The sequence below is a fragment of the Montipora foliosa genome, chromosome 1 (assembly GCF_036669935.1).
Source record: "Montipora foliosa isolate CH-2021 chromosome 1, ASM3666993v2, whole genome shotgun sequence".
Classification (NCBI taxonomy): domain Eukaryota; kingdom Metazoa; phylum Cnidaria; class Anthozoa; order Scleractinia; family Acroporidae; genus Montipora; species Montipora foliosa.
The window spans coordinates 48,760,607-48,770,075 of NC_090869.1; positions in this window are offsets into that span (position 1 = coordinate 48,760,607).

The window sequence follows — 9,469 nt, forward strand, 5'->3', positions numbered from 1 at the left end:
AACACAACACAGATACAAAATGTGGACTGCAGACTTGATATGAAACACTGACTGAGTTTTCAAAAGTTGAGTATGAAACAAAACTAGCTTTGTACTGGCCCAGATACAGATTTTTAAAAAGACCTTGAGTACTCTTATTCTGTCTCAAATTATTGTTCCATACACAGAAATAGTTAGTTACAACATCAACTAGGCTAGAGAAAATAAGAGTAAAGACTTGTAACTCTTCTTGAGAGAAAGTTTGCAGAAGCATTTGTTCCGGGAAAAAATATTTCAGTCGACGAAGGCCTTGTTAAATTTAATGGACGGCTCTCTTTCAAACAGTATATGCCGATGAAGCCAAATAAGTTCGGCATAAAGGTCTGGCTTCTTGCCGATTCGGATTGTTACTATATCCCACGGTTTCAAGTTTACCTTGGGAAAAACCGAACAAATGGTGAACTTTTTACTCGTAAAGGCTTGGGATACCATGTTGTCTGGACTCTCGGTGAGCCTTACTTAGATGCAAACCGTCATTTTTACTTTGACAACTTCTTTACGTCCGTGGATTTAGTGAAATCGCTCCACGAACGAAACAGTTACGCTAGCGGCACTGTTCGCCTTCACCGACGCGACCTTCCAGCTGATTTGAGGCGGATGAAGTTGGTTAGCGGTGAGATTCGAACTCGCCAAAGTGGGAACTTAGTGGTAACTTTGTGAAGAGACAAACGTGTTGTCTCAATGCTGAGCACTAATGTTCCACCTGAAACTGAAATTCATGCAGTCCAACAGAGAAACATGCGAGGCCGAATGAAGAGAGTTGTGCCTGATGACGCAAAGAAAAAACTGTTTACAACTCTGGCATGAACGGCGTCGACGTGAACGACCAATACACCTCCAAAAAACGGGCCCCTGGACTACAGACCAAGTATAAAACGTGGATAAGGTATAAGACATGGACAGGAGACTGGGTATAAAACACAACACAGATACAAAATGTGGACTGCAGACTTGATATGAAACACTGACTGAGTTTTCAAAAGTTGAGTATGAAACAAAACTAGCTTTGTACTGGCCCAGATACAGATTTTTAATAAGACCTTGAGTACTCTTATTCTGTCTCAAATTATTGTTCCATACACAGAAATAGTTAGTTACAACATCAACTAGGCTAGAGAAAATAAGAGTAAAGACTTTATCTCAAAATTGTACTTTACTCCATGAATTTAAAAAGGGAAAGGAAAGGAAAGGAACTTTATATCAGTGTCTAGTCGTTATAGCACTGCAGGAGCAGTAATTGGGGACAACTATAAACTGAAATCAACAATTAACACAAATCAAGTCAAAGACCAGCATGGAAAAATTGTTATGGAGAAGAGCAAAAACACTTTTGGCATAAACTTTAATTCTTTTACACAAAGTTCTCCAATTGTTGATGTTGTAGTTCCAGCCAGGATGGCCAGATAGAGTTAATACATACACAGAGTGTTTTGGCTCACCACCAAAATCTGCGTAACTGGCGTCAGATAAAGTCAGTAACGTGTACATGTAAATCAGAACATGGACTATAACAATTGTTCTCTTACTTAGTAATGTTTACAAATGGACCCATCCAACAGTGAGGTCAATAAAACCTTGTATCAATTGCAACAAAATATTTATTTTGCGAATAGATAACGGGCTCCTGTCCAAACATTACAGTCGAATTTGTTCTGAAGATATGTTAATAATTAAGAGGACACATAACAGCATAAGTAAACATTACTGAATTTTTTGAGGGAAAATAAGAACACTTGTACATTGAGTCGAAATAATTTTGATATTCAATCTATATCCACACTACCAGTTATTTTTGTGTGGTTTCTCGTCAAAATAAAACTCTGTTGAAATCAGCATCTCTCACTGGAATCGTTCATATTTCTTAATTTCTAAACATAAATTTAGCAACCTGCAAAGAATTTCATAAATTATTTTTGTAGTACAACAACAAAGCATACAAATATTTGCAATTTCAACTAAAACCTTCAGCTATTGATCATTGTTTTGAGAAGCCAAAAAGTATCCAGTTTAACACTATGATTGATAAACAATTTTTTCATTATTCTCATGTCAGATTTAAATTCATGTCGTCAACCTGTCGCTATTTCGTTGCTCGGTTCCTTTTTCACAGTATTTTGTATTCAGTCCACATTTTATACCTGGTCCGCGTTTTATACTCAGTTCGCAGTCCACGTTTTATACCCGGTCCGCGGTCCACAGTCCAGGTCCACAGTCCAAGGTCCACAGTCCAAGTTCCTCTTCTTACACAATGCACAACTACCAACGCACTATTAATCCCTCTACAATAATAGCTTCAAATGTAATTTTTTTCTAAGTAGATTTGACATAAATATTTATCAGCCGTAATTTTAATAACTGTAATTACTCAACTAATCCTAGTGAAGCGATAAAGTTTAACAACAACAGCGTAACAGCAACAATTCTTGCATGCTTGTCACGACGTCATCACTTGTGCTACAAGCTAAATTTTCAGTTCATCCATGTATATTTTATTACATTTATGAAAATGTCCTTGCAAACACTTTTTTGTGTTTACTGTCATCAAATATCAATACTTATCACTTCATATCCAGTTGCTGTAAAGTGACGGAATCGAAAAAGCCATAGGTGAGCGAGCGTCCATTGTCTAAGACCTTGAAACACCATCATTACAGAATAACCAAGCTCCATTAAATACGCGTATTAAAAGACTGATAAAAATGCTTTTAAAGCTACATATTCACAATTTGAAGAATTACTCTATCAACATTCACACGCTACGAGCTGTCCCGACACGCCCTCTAACAACATAAATTCCAGTCATGCAAAGCAAATGAACTGCGCATGAACGGTTTGGGCACGAAAGTGAGTTAAATTACATCTATTTTATTTCCAACTTTCAAAATTCCAAAGGATTCCTCAATATAATTTTAATTTTCTATAGTCTTTTTTTTTTGTTAAACAATTTGTATAACTGACCATAAAATTAATGGAAATAAGACGCAAATTAAATAGCTGGGAACATTTTTTTTTCTAAAATAAATGAAACGTATTAATGTATTTTATTCTTGATATTTAAATCTTATGAAATTTCAATACTCGCAAACATCAATGGCGTAATCAAAAAAAACAAGTTAATCTAATAAGTCTCAATAAATAGAAAATAGCTTCAAAACACCTGAAACACTGGAAATTATATGAATTCATACGGAAATTCTTCTTACATCTTTTACAATAGTTTTAGAAAATGTTGCATTCCTTTATTGTTATTTTTTTAGAAATAAAAAAAGACTACGCAACAAGTACGCATGCACAGCAAATATTGTTGCTGGACAAAAAACATAAACTTTAAGGACTCAAAATAGCTTTCTTTTACCAATTGCTATTTACTAACTTGTGTTTTAACTCAAAACACAAGGACTGTGTTTAAATAATCTAAAAAAACTTCGTTTGCGTAAGAGGTACACAACGTCGTAACTCAACAATTCAATACGGAACATAATTTCAACAATCACGGACTTTTTTCTGGCAAGAAAAACCCCAACAATGACAATATATCGAACTTTAAGCTCGTTCCTAGTTAAAATTAACATTTTTATAAAAGAAAATCTTACCCATCTTGTCTTCACTGTCTTCCCTTACCAACACTGGGCGAAAGTGGTGTTTCAGTAACAACAAGCAGTTTAACTGACATACATTTCTTATTTCCTATTGGTGCCCCTACATATTGATTGGCAGTTTATCAAACTCGTGATTTCATTGCTTAGTTTTCTCTCAGATTGTGGTCAAAGGGCTATCTTACTTTATTTTAAAGTCTTTCGAGGAAATCTTTAGTTAATCACGAGTTTAAAACTCGAAAATAGAAATGTAGAATTCTATAAGGAGGTTCGAAAGGGTTTTCAGCTAAGCGCACGCGCGTTAATCACACACGCAATTCATAAGCTGCTTGCGTCAGCTCGTGATTCAAATAGGTCAAATACTGCTCATTTCGCTCACTTTTCTTCTAATTCTTATAGGTATGAATACAAATAGACATCTCCTATTCACGAAAACTACGAAAATTCTACACAAACGGTTTAATGGCCATTTAAATCCGTTTGTATTGGCCTTTAGCTCAACTCGCGCGTGCACTCGAATGACCCGGTGACGTATCCGTAAATGCCGATCTTGCAACCCCCGAACCCCGTCATTTTCCTCAATTTTGCAACTTTACTCGTTTATATCTCTGTTTCCGAACGGTGAATTTTTTTCATTTTCTGCATGTTAGCTTACATTAATTTAAAACGTTCATCTTTCAAATTTAAAAAAGTTCTGTAACTGAAAAAAAAATAGAGACATTTCGAAAAAGCTGATTTTTCCGAAACACTGGCCTACAGCTTTTGTTGAATTTCAAATATTTTAGAGTGTATTTCTGGTAACACTGAATGGGAAAATTTCACCGTTCCTTTTCTTCAAAAAAGACAACATATGTTGATTTACGGCTCAAAGAAATGCCTAACATCGTTGCCATGATAACGTTGTTTTGGAGGAAACTATATGTGAGAAATTTGCCATGGCTACTTAATACCCTGACCAAATTTCATCTTCATAGGATTACCCTAACTGTATCTAAGAAAAGAATATGTTTATTTGATTGAAAAAAAGAGAAACTATTCCGAGCCTCCTTAATTGATAAATTTATCATTACATCACAAGCAAGATGATTCTGAGCAAAAATCACCTTTATCCAGGCGATTTGCCATAAACTTGAAAAACGTTGGGGTAACGCAGTGGAGACTGAAAGAAAAACGTAGATCATTCCCGTATATAAAACTAAACTAGTACATCATCCAAAATGACAACAAGGAGCCAAGAAAGAAAATTATGCTCTACTTTCACCATGTTTTTATTTCTTCTGTTTTGACACCAAAACTTCCACTTTGGCCGAATCTACTTCTCTGCATTGTGATTGGCTTGTTCTTTTGCTTCTGTTTGCGACTCCGACGATTTAATCTTCACTTGATCGTACGCGACGGAATCGTAACCAGAATCGGAAACCAGTTTTCACTAGATCATACATGCTTACAACTCCCCTTACAACTCGGACTCCGATTCCGCCACTCGTGAAAACCAACCTTTTCGTTAACTCTTGAAAAAATACCTGGTAGTTAGAAATTATTATTGATTTAAATGGAATAATTTATACGCCAAAATTATGCAATAAATCATATAGGTCACCGTGCTCGTTTAAGAGTAAGACATAATTTTAGCAGGTTTAAGTTACCAGGTTTACCAGTTTCAGCACTTGGACTCCTTCAATTTGACTACTGTCTGTTTTTTTGTTATGTGATTCTATCGATCAATACTACATTCAGAAGATTACGCCAAGCCAACCACATTGCTGAAGGAAAGACCAGACCACAACACTGAGAACTATATAGCTACATGCTGCCCTACCTGTCTATCTCGATTATCGTAGATCGAAAAAACAAAAGTTGTCATCTTCTCAGAATGCGCGTGCTCATTCATAATAAATAGGCCACTTGCACTAAGAAGTCACGTGACCAATGCTTCCCTTAAACAGTGAATTGTAATCTAGCTGTTGCCAAAAATTGACACAACACATAAAAATTATCTTACACGCGAAATTTGAGAGGAAACGCATTTAAGGGAGATATTTTATGGTACTGTGATTTTTCAACAAATCTTGGCCGCCATGTTGGAGGGCATACTCTTGCCCTCCAACATGGCGGCCAAAACTACTTTTTGCTTATATCTTGTTAAATGTTTGATAGTTGAGTTCAGATGTGCCATAAACGTTACCACATCATCTTTTCAACATTTTCCTTGAAGTTCAAGTGCAAAATTTGTGTCAGAAAGCGGTAATTCATAATTTTCAAAAAAATCAAGTTTTGGTCACGTGACCAGTTACGGACTTTCTCATTTTAAGCAAATGGTGCGGGTTTGAAAACCCAAATCACTATTATTTTGTGTAAGAGATGACCCACTAATAGTGTTTCGAAGGCAAAATCATGTAACTTTCATTTTCATGAAAACGATGTCACATGACCTCTTAGTGCAAGTGGCCTATTTGATATTACCACACTATATGACGAGTACAAGATGCACAAATCAATACTCAAGAATGAGCTTAATATCGATTAATATTTTTGCACAATGGCAAAATGCAACGCGGGACAAAATCCAAATCTAGATAAGAACATTGTTAACATGACGACAGAATCGTTGAAATTTTTGGTTGACAAAATTTGTTAAAGAAGTTTGGAAGGAGGATAAGGTATCCCCCCAGAAGTTTGTAATGACTGAAATTTCGATGAAAATAGATTGATTACGACTATTTCATAAGGATTATCAGTAATCTTTAAACTTTATACAAAGATTACTAGTGACCTTTATGTAAAGATCGTTTCGTTTGAGAATAACCGATAATTGCATTGTTTGCACTTTCAGCCCCACACTTCCCTGGAACTTAAGTCAAAGCCGCCACTTGGCTTTTCAGAATCATCACAGATTGCTAAGGTATAAAAGTTCATACACGTGACGTTTTATCGACGTTTTGATAGGCTGTTAGTCTTATGAATTATTAATGCTTTTTTGAAAGCTATCGAAAGCAAAGTCTTTTTTGGGCATCCCTACCCCACATGCGTAATCACTACTGAGAATTTTGAGTACGAGAATATCCAAAACGTGAGGATTCCTATAAAGCAATATTCATATGACAGATCCATATGACATTGATCCAAAAAATAAACATAAAAACAAAATGCAAACAAAAATGCAAAAAAATTTAATTCGCTTATGGCACAAAAACAAACGAGCAAGAATTTTCATTAACTTAGCGAACAGAGCTTTCTCGAAAATTTGGCTTTGACGTCATTAAAAATGCAGTAACTGTTTACTCCCCATATGAACAGTTTCTTTCGCGGGATTAACGAGAAGCTTCATTTTAATCTTGCCAAACATTGGTCCGCAAAACAAATTCTTAATCGTGAATACTTTTTCAAAGTCATACAATGAAATCGTCAGGGTAACAAACAGACTGCGAGGTTACCAAACCAAACTCAACAGTCACCGTGTCGTATTCAACATGCACGAGGATCTTTTCCACCGTTTCCTTTGTTAGGCTGATTTAGCAACAGAACGGGAACGTCAGTGGCGACGTCGCGCGCAGCAAAACTACCAATGAGAATTTAGAATAGAGAAGAAAAGAGTGAAGTCTATTCTATTCTGAATTCTCATTGGTGTTTTTTCTGCGCGCGCCGTCGCCACTGACGTTCCCGTTCTGTTGCTAAATCAGCCTTTTATAAAGGAAGGCGTCATGGCCTCATGGTTAGTGTACTCCACTTCCAGGTACATCGAGTGGTCCGGCTTCGAGTCCTGGCCGGGCACATTAGAGCCGTTTATACGAGAGAAAATAAATCGCGGCTTACTCTGGCCGCGGCGTACATAATACGCGAAAGGAACTATTTATACGAGTATAAACTCCCAGGCCAGAATATGGAACGGCTTGAGAAACCCGTGAACGTTGATTTTGTACCATTTATACGGGCGCAACCCTAAAACCAAGAATCCGGAATCTGGAATCTAGAATCACAGGTCATTGTTTTAACAATACAGAGACTAAAAACTATCTTAAACATTCATAAAAATTTATATACGGGGTGTTCGCGTCTTATGTAAGCAGCGGCCAGAGTAAGCCGCGCCTTATTTTCTCTCGTATAAACGGCCCTCCAATGTTGTGTTCTCAGAAAAGACACTTAACTCCCACGGTGCCTCTCTCCACCCAGACCCCAGGGCCCGGTTGTTCGAAAGACGATTAACTTAATCCAGGATTAGCGTAAACTTTTGTTTTATGTTTTCAACTTTTTGATGAGAGTTTCTTTTCCTTATTTCTGTTTTTCAAGATTAACTTATTCTAATGTAAAGTTTTGCCGACTATCAGCGTTGAAAAGCATTTAGGAGTAGAGAAATAAACTCCTTGGTTAATTTTTAACCTGGGATTAGCATTAATCGGCTTTTGAACAACCAGGCCCTGTTGTTTAAAAGGTAGATAACGTTATCCCCCGGATAACTCACTATCCATTGGATAGCGCAATTCGTTTCGCAATGATTTATTCACTGAATATATAGTGATTTATCTGGCGGATAGCGCTATCCATCGTTTGAACAACTGGGCACAGATGTATAAGTGGGTACCGGCCAAACGCTGAGGGTAATACTGCGATGTACTGGCCTCCCATCCAGGGGGGAGTAAAAAAGAGTCTATCGTTTCATGCCACAGAAACCGGGATAACCTCCGGCTCTGATGGGCACTTGACTCGTAAACAAACTTTACTTGACTTTACTTTGGGACACTAACAGCTGCCTGACGTCGCTAACTAAGCTCCGATTATGCGGCTAGCCCTACAGAACATTTCTGGCTGTGGAGACATTTTTGTCTGGAATTTCTTGGCTTCATTCGCTAATCTCTCTCGACTGGAGTCATAGGGAGCCCACACAAACAGTGTGTCTGTTTGTATGTTCGAAATATAAAGAAATGTATGGGAAATATTGAAGAGTCCTAATATAGTAAACTTACATCGAGAAATGACTATGTTAAAGCTCGAAATAACCTCAGTTGTTGTGTATTGTCATTTCTGCGGCTGAAAATGGTGGGTTTTCTGTTGACTGTTACTACACGTCCTTAGAAGGAGACTCCTTCTAAGGACGTGTAGTAACAGTCAACGGAAAACCCACCAAATCGCTCAAATTCACCATTTTCAGCCGCAGAAATGACAATACACAACAACTGAAGTTATTTCGAGCTTTAACATAGTCATTTCTCGATGTAAGTTTACTATATTAGGACTCTTCAATATTTCCCATACATTTCTTTATATTTCGAACATACAAACAGACACACTGTTTGTGTGGGCTCCCTATGGTATTATTATAAACCCTGCGAGGTGACAATCGACGAACTGATAATGACTCAGTTCGCATCGAATTGAAAAAACACCATACCGGAAATAAGCGATCCACAATGACAATAAAGGTAGGCCTTTTAATTGACAGTTTTTCCGTAAAATTATCTTCTCAAGTCTTTTATCGAGGTTCTTATACAAATCGTTATATTTTTGTTGGCTTTCCCTTACATTGAGCTTGGATTACTTTGCAATGACACTATGTAGTTCTCTAAACCGACTATGTGCTGAAGCTGTATCCGCTAGTTGAGACTTGAATTTACTATTAGATATCTACTTATTCTTGTATATATAAAGGTAAGCTTGAAGTAATTACAATTTTCTTTAATTTACAGCTCTTCGTTACGCTGGAAGCTAGTGAGTTGATATTAGTGGAGAAAGACCATATCAGAAAATTATTTAACTTGTTGCTCATAGCCGTTCTTTTGGCCTGATCGAAAATCAATGTGCTGCAGTCCAGTTGCTTGGTCACGTTTATGCAAATTTCC